Source organism: Dermacentor albipictus, unplaced genomic scaffold (assembly GCF_038994185.2).
Source record: "Dermacentor albipictus isolate Rhodes 1998 colony unplaced genomic scaffold, USDA_Dalb.pri_finalv2 scaffold_13, whole genome shotgun sequence".
Taxonomy (NCBI): Eukaryota; Metazoa; Arthropoda; class Arachnida; order Ixodida; family Ixodidae; genus Dermacentor; species Dermacentor albipictus.
In genome coordinates, this window is record NW_027225567.1 from 3099650 (window position 1) to 3113113 (window position 13464).

General features: G+C 48.5%; 1 protein-coding gene across 1 annotated transcript in view; it reads right to left on the bottom strand.

Moving 5' to 3' along the window:
* LOC135917794 (endothelin-converting enzyme 1-like) overlaps positions 1 to 472 on the bottom strand; it is a 79027-nt gene extending 78555 nt beyond the window's left edge. The window contains exon 1 of the mRNA XM_065451398.1: positions 358 to 472. The gene's annotated coding sequence lies outside the window, so the exon portion shown is untranslated. The remainder of the gene's footprint in view (positions 1 to 357) is intronic.
* Positions 473 to 13464: the final 12992 nt, after the last annotated feature.

Genomic DNA, 13464 nt, shown 5'->3' on the forward strand with positions numbered 1-13464 from the left:
CAACCACATAAATCTTTTCACTTTAGGATAAACTTTATTTTCTCTCACTCCAAGAGACAGCGTTCTCGGCGCCGTGCTAAGACGCTGTGGCATCTTCGAGACAGAGTTCGCGGCACTGTCCTAAGGCGCTGGAGTGTCTACAAGCGGTAGCGTTCCCGACGCGGTGCTAAGACACTGCGGCGTCTACGTGCGACAGCGTTCGTGGCACTGTTCAGACGCATCGGTGTCTACAAGCAACAACGTTCGCGGCACCATGGTCAGACGCTGCGGTGTCTACGGGCGCTATCGTACCCGACACTGTGCTAAGCCGCGACGGTAGCTGCCGGTGACAGCTCTCCCGACACCTTGATAACTCACTGCGGCTCCTAACGGCGACAGTGATGCATGATGATCGTGGTGTTCGCTTGTGTGGTGCCACCTGATGAACGTGCTGTGAGCCAACGAACAGCGTTCCATGATGTGTCCTTTCCAGATGAGCCGAGTCGGCGCTCCTGCCTTACCTCGTAGTACACTGCCAGGAACTCCAATTATGCAAAACTTATCTGTGCTCTCCACTACTCGGCGTCTGACATAACCATTGTGTAGCTTTAGTGTGTAAAACCTCAGCCCCTTTCCCCACATTAAACCATTGTTATACAAACAGTCAATCAGTCAATCAATCGTGATACTCTCTGGGTGAAAATTACAAGGATAAAACCACAAGTTGTTTTACGCTTTCAAGACGTCAAAGAGGCAACACTCCTCCTTCAGGATGCCAACTACACGTTGTCTGTCTTGTTGTTGTTGTTGTTGTCCTGAGTGGCCATGGCACATACCCACAGTAGGGGATTGGCCAAGAATCGGGTGGTTTAATTAGGTGCATAAGAATAATAATGATAACAAGGGAGTTAACAATTTGAGCGTGTGACTTTAAATGTAAACTTTTTGTGTTTGGAGAAAAAAGGAAATAATCAGATGAAAACCAGGTATAAAATAATAATAATAATAACAATAATAATAATAGATAAGAAATAAAAGAAAGCTATGGTTGGGGAAGGAGAACGATCAATCTAACATGGAAATCGATTGGTTTCAATGAGGTAATTTTGGATCGCCAAGCAAACATTTCTGTGGCTGAACCCAACAATGGAGGCTCCAAAAGATAGGATCACAGGCACTGATAATGTTAGACCAATAGAGCGAAGCGGGATTTCGAGAAGTCGTTTTCTTATAATAGAAAAACGTCGGCACGACAACCAGATATGGTCGATTGTCTCCGCTTCGCCACAGAATGAGCATAATGGTGAGGGGACCAGACCAGACCTGTGGAGGTAGAAGTGCAATTCAGGTATACGGCAGCGCAGCTTCGTGATGGACACTTCAATTTTCCGTGTTCGGCAAAAATCTCTGTTCCAAGGGTGTAGGAGATGCCCATAATCCACAGAGTTAGTAATTGCGGAGCCTGATACTGACTGTATAATGATACTCCTGCGAAATCTACCAGCAGTAACATAAGCAGTCAAAGGGCAGCAAGGGAGAATCGGGCCACTTATCGATGCCTTGGCTAGACAGTCTGCCATTTCATTAATGATTAGTCCTTTATGGCCAGGCACCCAAATCAAACGCACGCTTCTCAAGTAACCAGGTACGAATGATTGAAATGTCCTCACCACGCGAGAATCACTAGAAGCAGTAAGGGATGAGCACAATGATGACGAATCAGTGACTATCACGGCGGACGTAATTGATGGTCCTAATTTGCGTAATGCCAGCACCACGGCCATGAATTCGGCTAAAAAGATCGGTATGAAATCTGGCAGCCGAAGGGAAAATGTCCAATCGAGAATCGGGGAAAATATTCCTACACCTGACTTTTCTTCACATTGTGAAGCATCTGCAGCAATTACAGCGTTTGTTTGAAGGTTTTTCAAGTGATCTTGTAATATACCGTCTAGAATACGGTGTGGAAGTAATTTTGCATTATTAGGAAAGATGTTATCGAATTGAATACCCGTGGCAACAGCTCTGTCGGTAATAGGAAGTACATCGCATATGCGCACGCCCAAAGAGTCAAGTAATTTTTGCACGAATATAATTTGCGAATTATGCAGTCGCGGCCAGATGATACCGAAAAAGAATGCAGGTTGGGAAATAAAGATTATTTGGGGATGACGCCGTGGTAATTCATAAATCCTTAAGAACGTCTGCACCGTCAAAAGCCGGAACCTGCACGAAAGTGGCGGAACACGGGATTCTAGATAAAGAATAGAATTAGCAACAAATTTAGGAAGACCTAAACACAGACGTAATGCTTCTCTTTCTAAGAGGATTAGAGGACGGGACATGTACGCTGGAGCTCCAGAGAAGAGCATGCAACCAAATTCTAATACAGGGCGAACGTACATACGATATATCATTAGGAGTGTCTCTCTTCTCAATCCTATTCGACGACTGCTCAGCCTACGCAATATGCCAATTGCACGGGTACCTTTCCCAGTCACATGATCTATGTGTGAGCGCCACTTGAGAGAGGCGTTATAAATAATTCCGAGGTATTTAACAGATTCCACCTGTGGTATGTCTTGAAGGTGGTAAGACAACGAAATGTGCACTATGTCACGTATCGGAAAAACGAGAACAGCACATTTGCTGGCATTGAGTGTGAAGTGACTAGCATCTAACCACCGCTCCAGATCATAAAGGTAAGTTTGCAGTCGTTGGTATAGCGTGTGGATGTCGTTTGCAGATGCAAAAAACGCAATATCGTCTGCATAAACATAAGTAATTATTTCTTGATGACAAAGTAGTGTGTTCATGAGAATATTAAAAAGCATCGGGGAAAGAAGTGAGCCTTGCGGTACGCCTCTCGTTTGTTTGTGTTTAGAAGAAGAAACACCGCTTTCGTAGAAATAGAATTCTCTTTCACCTAACTATGACTGAATCCACGCTACTATATACCCAGGAGCACCACAGGAAGTTAACCGATTGATCAATACAGTGTGTTCCACAGTGTCGTATGCTTTAGCGATATCGAGCATCACTAAGGCAGCGTATTGCTTATGACGTCGAGCGAGTTGTATTCGGCTTTCTAAGTCGATGTGTGCATGCCAGATGGAGCAGCCGGCCCTGAAACCAATCTGACAGGGACTAAGAATGGAATTATTATTAATAAATTTCATGATGAGATGGTGAAGAAGCTTCTCAATGAATTTTACTACGTTTGATGTAAGCGCAATGGGCCTAATGTTCTCCAATACATACCTTCCTTCTTGTTTCTTAGGCATCAATATTGCTTTGGCGAGCTTCCAGTGCAACGGAATCCAAGCATATTTAGTTGAATAATTCACCAGGTCTAAAAGAACGTTAGGCGATTCCTGTAACAATATCTTTAACATTGCATTTGTGCCACCATCAGGGCAAGGGACTGAATTCGGTAAACATAGTGCAGTCTTATTTAGTTCAGCTAAGGAAATTGTAGTAAAGCCATCCCAAGGATCTAATGTAGAATGATTAGCCGGAAGCATGGCCGTAAATCGATTTTCTAAGCCTTCGGCAATCTCTTCTAGGGAGGCGCTCAGTTCATGCGGGGTCAAAACAATTGAATCTAATGTTAAGGGTTTTGGTAGTACCTTCTTAGCACGAAGGAATGCAAATAAAGCAAGCTTATTTTTTGAATTAGATAGATAATCGTAATGTCTAATATCGTATTCCTCTTTGGCTCGATTAACAGTACGCTTAAATACACCAGCATGAAACTGATAATTTTTTCAATTTGTCGGGCACTGAATATGCAGAAGCATTTTCCAAGCGGCCTTTCTTTTTCTATAGTCCCGCGTACACTCATTATTCCACCAACAACAACCGGTGCCTTTAGCCGAAGGGATGACAAATTCAGCTTGCTTCCGGGAATCCCCTAGAATTGAGCAAATGGTTGAAGCGATTTCCTTATCATTGGTATTGGCAAGTTTCGAAACGGCAGAACGCAAGAAAGTCTTAAATTTCGTATGGTCCATAAATGTGCATGCCTGGTATTCTAAAGATATTATTTGACAATTGATTTCAAATGACACAGGAAGATGACCACTGTTGGTTGCTGAGTCAACCGCTACCCAGGACAAAACCTTGCCGCCAGCGCTACAATATGTCAAATCTAACACTGAACGGAAGGGTCCTCTAGCAAACGTTACTTGTCCTGTTTTCCGACATGAAAGGTGACTATCAATAATCCACTCCCAAAGTCGCTTACCACACAAATCTGTTTTTAGCACCCACGACACGTGATGCGAAATAAAATCGCCTACAAACAAAATTTCTTTTCTACAGGCAGCCACAGCCCTATCAAGTTGAAGTGTACTTTGCACACCGCTGGGGAAATAAGCATTTATAATTGAAAATGGATGGTATGGATGGATGGAAACAACTTTATTCTGAATCCGGCAAATTTGACGACCCGGGCTCAGGTCTCCCATGAGGGGACTTCGAGGCCTTGCCTCGTCGCCGCCTCTCGGGCTTGCTGGACAGCTTACTCTTGTGTCTTGAGGTTGGAGCTGCGCAGAGCGGCGGCCCACTTCGACGCAAGAGCCTCCGGAGCTACTGCCATTGTAGCTGATGTAACCCGACATTCCCACAACATGTGTGACAGCGTCGCTCTAGTTGCCTGACATAATTGCAAAGAGCAGTCGGGTATTGCGCGGGGAAAATGTGCTGCAATCGCACCGGACTGGGGAAGGTTTGTGTTTGCAATTGTCGCCAGATGACTGCCTGGCGACGTTTCAGCATGGGATGAGGTGGGGGAAGCAACCGCCTGCCTAGCTGGTAGTGCTTGGTGATGTCATTGTACCTGACCAGGCGTTCTCGCGTGTTTTGAGCCAGCAGTTCTGAACTCGAAGAGGCGGTCTCCGATTCTGCGCGGCGGGTCAGTTCTCGCGCAGAGCGGTGTGCTACCTCGTTCAAGTTAATGAGGCCCTCATCGGTGGGGGTGGCGACGTGCGCTGGAAACCATATGATGGCGGTGTTATCTAAGTGCTGTCGACCAGCTTTCCTTAGAATCTGGAGAGCTTCGGAGGAAATGCGCCCCCGCGCGTAGTTGCGAACTGCGGATTGTGAGTCGCTAAAAACTACCTCGCAGAGGGGGTCGGTAAGCGCAAGCGCAATTGCTACCTCTTCTGCTGTTTCGGGGTATTCTGTTGCGACACTACACGCGTGCGTAAGCCGGGAGCTAACGTCTACGACTACCGCCGTGAACCGGTGTTCTCGTGTGTATTCTGCGGCGTTATACAAAGCGCGTAGTCCTCTTTCCACCCAAGGAGCGCAGCAGTGCCTTGGCACGGGCCTGGCGTCGGCCTCGATTAAATTCGGGGTGCATGTTTCGAGGTATAGGGGCGACAATCAGCGTGTCGCTGAGGTCAGGTGGAATGACCTGTTTCTGACCGTGTTGGACGTGGTAGTTGAAGCCGACTTTCTGCAGGATGTAGCGGCCCGTGGCTGTCAGAGACATGCGTTCGAGTTGAGAGGTTCTTTGCGCATCCACAATTTCCTCAAGCGTGTTGTATACCCCCAGCTGTAGCAGACGAGCAGTGCTTGTGGACTCCGGTAGGCCAAGGGCGATCTTGTAAGTCTTGCGTATAAGGGTGTTGATTTTCTCCCTTTCAGTGACATTCCAGTTGTGGAAGGCAGCCACATAAGTGATGTGACTGATTGCGAAAGAGTGTATGAGGCGCATGACACTGTCCTCCTTCATGCCCGTGTGCTTGTTTGTAATGCGTTTGATCAGGCGGGTAGCCGCTGTAACCTTGCCTTCGATTTTGCGAATAGCTTCTATGTTTGACCCGTTGGCTGTTATATGCATGCCTAGGATGCGTATCTTCGGGACTCGGGGAATGCAGGAGCCGTCTTGCGTATAGAGGATTATGTCGTCACATTGGCGCGATTCGGCTGTAGGCTTGGGCCGGCGGCGCGAACGGTAGACGAGCAGCTCCGATTTCAGTGGAGATAGTCGGAGACCTGTGTCTTGGGGGTAGGTTTCGACTGCAGAGACCGCTGCTTGTAAGGTGCATTCTATCTGACCATCACTGCCCTTGTTGACCCACAGGGTGATGTCATCTGCGTACAAGGCGTGATGGAGGCCATCGATCTCGTCGAGGTAGGCCGGGAGACCCAGCATCACGAGGTTGAAAAGGAGCGGGGATATGACCGATCCTTGAGGAGTGCCGGTGCTTCCTAGTGTATAAATCTATGGCCAAAATTTCACAGTCGCAGTTCATGATTTGAAAAATTTTTGCATTGTGACAAATTTTACTGGAAACAAGTATCATTAATCCTCCACCTCGCGAGTCTATATCTAATCGGCAGGACCGAAAACCTTTTAAATGAAAATTTTTCTCTGGTGAAAGCCACGTTTCTTGAAGAAGTAAGATATCTGGATTGAATTGAATTGATAGGCAAGGTAAATCTGTTGAAGCTGAAAATATAGAACGACAGTTCCACTGCAGCACTTTCAACTGTCCAATGGTGTTGAACGCACAGCAGCGGCAACTGCCGCCTTTAGAATACTTTCTGTAAGCACAGGAGTTGGTTGACTCTTTTTTGATTTTGGTTTCATAGTTTTTGAAATTGGGGAAATACGTTTGGGAGCTCGAGTGTCAAGTGCCATGTCTCTGACACTAACAGTGTCTGAATAAGAGGGCTCATCCTCGTGTGTTTGGACTAGCGACGTAGTGTCTGTGGAATGTTCGGCAACTGTGGAAGGCGTCTCTACCTCGTTGCTGGCACTCGAGGTGTGGCGTTAGGTACTGGGCACTGCATTGGTGTCTTAGTGGGCTGCATTATTTGCATCTTGTGACTGGAAATGATTTGCGCTAAGCAATCAGAGAGACTGGATATCAATTTATCCATAGCTTTAGCCATCGCTTTTTCCACAGCAGATTCAATTGCTTCTGAGAGGTTAAGATCCATGCTTGGAACACGGCGCCCTGTAACACCAGAGTATCCGAAGGCCCTGTCTTTGATAACTGAAATTGCATCTCTTCGGGAGCAGTAACGGTGGTCGATTATTTCAAGAATTTGTATTTCTTGAGCGCGAGCTGAGCAGTTCGAATAGTCTGCTGGGCGTTCTCTCCCACAGAGGCAGCATTTTTGAGATTGCGTAGAGCATTCACTTGAAGAATGACCATCGCCACAGGTGCGGCAACGCAAGCTAGACTTACATCCTCCTGCGCTGTGCCCCAATCTCCAACAATTCTTACACTGGATTGGACATGACGCAAGCGGCTCTACACGGAACGCAAGAGGCCACACCTTTATTTCAAATGGACATGATGTGCCCACAAACCTTGCAATAACAGATTCTGTCGGAACCCTCTCGTTATTTGCCAGTCGATTGCAACGGTAGATAGCAATGACGCCTGTTGCGGATAGCTTGTCCAGGGTTTCAGTAGGACTTAATCGGGAGTCTACGCCCCGTACAAGACCCTTTGTGCACGCAAGGTGTGGCGGACTGAAAGCACTCACCGGGGTGAAAGCGAATGAAGTTCATTTCAAGAGGTCTTCTACACAGGTCTGGTCGGGTGAACGACACACTATACCTCCCCGTCCGAACACTCGCACATCAGTGATGGCCTGGACGTGGTTGGACGTGGCCTTAAGTTCCTTCTGGACAGCCTGTGGATTCGTGATCCTGATGGAACCTCCATTGGTAGGCACAAGCGCCACAGGAATGATGCTGACGCCACTGCGAAAAGTAAATCTATGGGCAATTCATTAGGTGGCAGGGATGCTGACAAGGCGGATCGCGCCTGGCCAGGAGCACTGGTCGACATCAGCTCAAGACGGCTGACGCAAGGAATGCCAATGGTGGTGGTGGTGGTGGTGGATTGTAGCAACAGGCGGGTTTAGCCTGGCGAACAAGGCCGGCAATTGCTCCGCCCGAGCGTCTCGCACAATACCGCTGATGGGTTTCACCATATGTCCATCAACCCAGTGTCTCTTAAGAATTCGATCAGGAGACGTGAAGTTTCTTTGCGGGCCATCACTGATCCCTCGGGAAATATAAGGTGTTGCAGGCACGCATGCCGAAGGTCCTTGTTTTGCAAATTCTTCAGGAGAGTGTCTCTTTCATCTTGGAATTGCTGGCAGGACCACAAAAAGTGCTCAATGTCTCCTTTCTCGTTGCATGCCATACAGTTCGGGGAATTTATTCACCCCGTATTAAATAACCAGGCCGGTGTGTTAGCAGATCCTGTCCTTATATGATATAGAAGTGAGGCTTCCTCTCGGTGCAATCTCTTGGTTACGCAGGGCATATGCGGTGGAACCCAAAGCGACGCAAAGTGATTTCGAATTTCAGATTTTTGCACTTGGTTACTCTTTGGAGCCTTGATTTTGGGAGGATGATAGAGCGCTGCGTATGCAAGCGCATCAGCTTTTTCGTTTCCTGAGATACCAATGTGGGAGGGAATCCACTGAAACTTTACTGTGAAGCCTTTGTTGTTGAGTTCTTTCACGATGGCTAGGGATTTGCGTGGGAACTTGAGGGATGGCAAACCACGGTATACTTGTTGTAATGCGGCCTTTCAGTCCGTAAGGACAACCACATTCTGCGGAGGCAAAGTCTTTAATTTGCGCAGAGCAGAAGCTATCGCTACGCCTTCCACAACTGTCGACGAGGCTATACAGTCCAGACGCCCAGACCACGTATATCTTAGAGAGGGAATGTAGTATGCAGCTGCACAGCGGTCTTCATCTGCCTTGACAGAGCCATCTGTGTATACTTGTAGGTGATTCGGGTAAGTCGTGTTCAGGTGTTCCAGGACTAATGACTTGGCTTCTGCAGATGGAATGCAGCTCTTTGATTGCAATCGTGGTACACTTAAGTTGCATATGATGTCCTCGAATGTCCAGGGTGGTTCTATCCTTTCCCTCGGTCTCGAGCAGCGCAATCCTAATACGCGAAGCGTGTTCAATGCTGCATAAAAATGTGAGCGCGGCCTGTTACCTATGCGTCGTAAGAGGGCTCTACCGGGCGTAGACTCACTCAATCGTAGTAGCTGGATCATGAGAGCCTCGGAAGCCTGAAGTCGTACAGGGCGTGACTCAGCTTCGTAGAGCACTTTCTTGTTTGACGCTGGCTGAGGGACTCCAAGGCAAAGTCGGCTACCTTTTCTGTGGATGGCTTCTAAGTGCTCGTATTGGCTGTCTGAGGGTGACATCAGAGGTAGCTGATACAGGACTCGACTGGTAACCAACGCTGTATGTAGACGTAGCATCGACATCGGGTGGTGGCCCCAGCGTATGCCAGCGACTCGCTTCAGCACATGTAGCCTGGGTGACGATGACGCCACAACGTGGTCAACACCGCGGAGCCAGAGTAGCCTGTGGTCTAAGGTAACGCCCAGAAATCGGACGTTGGTGACTTGTCGAATCTGGTATCCGTCCAAAGTCAGCGTCAAGCGTGTAGATTTTCTTTTCACTCCAGGAAATAGTATGAATGATGATTTCTCTGCTGATAGTGTTAATCCAATCGTTGCCAAATGACCCTGAATTGCTTTTACTGCTCCCTGGGGTATTCGTGCGAGGCGGCGATGCTGGTAGCCGGAGACCAATATGCGGATATCATCGGCATATATAGATATCTTCACTGGTGTTCGACGGTTTAGTACTGTTGGGAGGCTACTCATGGCAATGTTAAATAATAAGGGAGATAAAACACTCCCCTGTGGCACACCACGAAATATACGTGTTTCATCGCTCAAAGTGTCGCCAAGACGAACTCTGATGCGACGATCGTTGAGGAACGTATGTATGTAGTGCAAGAGATGACCCGTGACGCCTATAACTTGTAACTGGCTGATGATGGCTCTTTGAGACACGTAGTCGTAAGCCTTAGAGACATCCATAAAAACAGCAAGTGTCGACAGGCCGTCCGCACTGTAATGTTCTATGTGGCTTAGCAGGTTCAGCAAATTGTCTTGAGCGCTTAGACGCTGCCGAAACCCAGTCATGCACGACGGTAGTTTTGGACCCTGCTCGACATACCAAGTGAGTCTTGTGCACGCCATCTTCTCCATTAGCTTCGCTGCACACGAGGTCAGTGATACCGGTCTGTATGAGTCCAGAGCTGCGGGATTCTTTCCAGGCTTCAGAACCGGTACCACCCATGCTACCTGCCATAAATGTGGGATAGCCCCACTGGCCCAGACTTGGTTGAAAAATGCCAGCAAATCACGCCGCCTCTCAACCGGTAGGTTAGTCAGCATCTGATTACTGATAAGGTCAGGTCCGACCGCACAGTGACGTCGGAGGCTGCTCATGGCTAGTTCCAGCTCTCTGAGTGTGAAAGGAGCATCCATTAGAGACGACAATAGCGGCGGAGGCGGGTCGGTTGTGCCGGCTGACCTGCCGGAAGAGTATATTTCAGCGAACGCATTCGCAAGACAAGCGAGTGTCTTGCCTAACTTCAATGCTAGGGCTTCAAATGGCTTGTGTGGTCGAAAGTTTCCAGCAAGGTTATTAACGACCCACCATATCCTTGGAACTGGTGTGAACACCGATAGGCTTGCACAAAATGATGCCCATTGATCTCTTCTTAGTTTCCTGTATACCGCCGAATCACTGCGTTAATCCTGTTGTATATAGTCTTCATTAGTGGGTCACCCTTCGTCCTCATCAGCCTCCGTTCCGCTCTTCTACGGGCAGCGCATAGATTTTTTAGCTTTAGATCCGGAGCGGGGAAGTGGTCGGTAACTTCAGCTCAGCGGTAGCCAATCTCTTGCTACGTAGCATGTCCGCGAACAGGTCTCCAGATGATTCGCTTAGGCCGTCCCTGTACGTATCCCAATGCGTCACAGGACAGGATCTTCGGCCGTTGGTTCTATATCCAGCAATGTTAACGAACACAGGACAATGATCACTGTCCATTCTTTCTTTGCTAGTCGTTGACGATGCGAGGATGTCCGTTGAATGTAACGTCAAGTCAATGACACTGTAAGAGGCCGGTGGTCGAAAAAACGTTGGCTGTTTGTCATTTGCCACGCAGAGTCCCTCGGTGTTTAAAGCTCTAACAATTTGCTTTCCACGTGCATCAGTCGTCTTGTCGCCCCAGAGAGTATGGTGCGCGTTAAAGTCCCCACATATAATCCTCGGAGCTGGGCAGCGGCTGCAGAGGTCTCTTATAATTTCTCCCATCGGGACCTTCTGACGAGAGCTCACATATACGGAGGCCACGCTGAGACTTCGGTTACCCAGCCGCACTTGTACAGCAGTGACTTCCAAAGCACTGCTGCAAAGGTCTTCAACTGGTAGAACGTAATGTGGTATTGCCCGTCTCACATATAGCATGGCACTTCCGTTCGGAAATGTCGGAATACTTTGGTTTCCATGTGCGACATAACCAGCAATTGATCTGGAACTTGGAAGACCAGCCTCGGACAGGGCCAATATTGGCACAGGCATGTTGCGTAAGAAAAGCGACAGTTCAGGTAAGTGGCACGCAAGACCCGCACAGTTCCATTGCATAATAAGTGGCACCTGTGGACGAGATGGTGAACATGGTGTCCTGACCGCATCCATATTGCTTGGTGCTTTAAGAAGAGGCAGAGCTTACAATCACTGACTCGAGAGCCAGGACTACTTCGAGCATTTCCTTCATCGAGCTCGCCGGCATCTTCTCTATGTGTGATCGCAAGGCTTTGAAGAGAGCACGTAGCACCTGCTGACAGTCCTCCTGTTGATTTTTTTTCATCACAACGCGGTTGGGGTCGCTGCAGTGCAGACACATAACTTCGCTGCTCCGGTTGTTCAGCAGTCTTCTCTTCTACGGGGCCTCTGTTCACTGATTTGACTGCTTTAGCCGGTCCGCTGCGCGATGGCACCACTGTGTCCTGGATTCCTGGAGAAGGCTTCAGGCTCGGAAAATCAGTTTCACTCTTTGAGCTCCATTTGATTTCGTCCGACTCTCTGTGACTTTCTGTCTTTTTCTTCGTCGTATTTTTCTCATCGTTTCCTGTTGGCCCCAAGATAAACGTTTTCTTACGCTTTATTGCCGCTGCACGCGTAGGATACTTGCTATAACTAGCTGGATGACCACCACTACAGTTTGCACATAGAAAGTTCTCGCTGCATGCGCATGTTGTGAAATCGTGCGGTCCTCCACATCTCTTACACCGCTGCTCACCACGGCAGTACTTGGCCACATGTCCATAGCGCTGACACTTGAAGCACCGAGGTGGTGTCTCAACGTAGTCAATGGTCTCGTGTCTTGTGAAGCCCAAGTTGATCTTCTCTGGACGGTCTGTATTTGGAGCGAACGTAAGAACCACGGAGCTGGTTCGCCTGGACTCCCAATCGGTTTCGGAAATTTGGACCCGTCGCGTGACTTTCCTTGCATGGTAAACACCTTGTGGTTTTAGGTATAGCAGCAGTTCCTCGTCAGTGTACCATTTCGGTACTCCTCTAATAATGCACGTGTTTTGCAGGTACGAATTGGGCACTCGTGCTGATATTGCAGTCCCTGAGATTGACTTGCAGCTGAGAAGGGAATTCGCATGCTCTTCTGTCAGGAAGAGCAAGGAATGCCAATCAACCAGGAACTAAAATACGGTTATTGGAGACACCTTAAACCACCCGATACTCAGCCAAAACACCACTGCAGGTCAACGAAACGGTCTCTCTGTCGAGGCCAGCAGGAACCAGGGACAACAGCAGGAACGTCGGTCGCTGAGGCAGAAGCACCGCTACGCAAAGCTCAAAATGGGGTCGAAGGAAAAGAAGAACGACACGGTGGCTACGACCATACCAATCCCCCATAGTGGGCATGAGCCACTGTTTGGGATACAAGACACGACAAGCAACTCGCTGGCCCGACAGGCTCATGTGGCATAGGAAAATCTTTCTCGTGGTTTAGAACACGTAGCTAGCTATGGGGGCTCACATCGCAGAGATCGGGAAAAGGAACGACATTGGCCTAGTACCACGCATGAGGATAGATGTAGAAAGCGTCATCGAAATTCACCGTCTCCTTCACGGTTGCGTGTCCACCTTCTTGGAAGTGTCGCCATCCTACAAGAAGCCTTCCTCGATGGTCCTCGTCGCACGTCCAGGGGGGTCTAAAGACGACGTGTCCTACGTGTCCGGCAACTTCGCCATTGAGGATTTCCTCCCGGAATATAGGGACCTCGTGCTCAAGCCAGGAATCATTAAGACCCACGAACGCGCGTGTGACAGCTGTATAACACTTCGGAGGAGACTGTTCCCGAGGGCGGAGTGCGACCTGTTGGTTGACATGGGCGTCAGGGACACCCTGTCACAGTGCAACGCTATGCAAGCGCCATGCACCGTGCAAGTAGCCCGGAACCAGAGGGCGCTCGTATCGGCGGGCACTGGAGCCCTGATGATATACAAGTATTTTATTTTATTCTTGACCCCGGGCCTCCTTTTCAATATCGAAATGATCAAGCTACCGAAACAACTGAACGCCATCCCAAACCTATG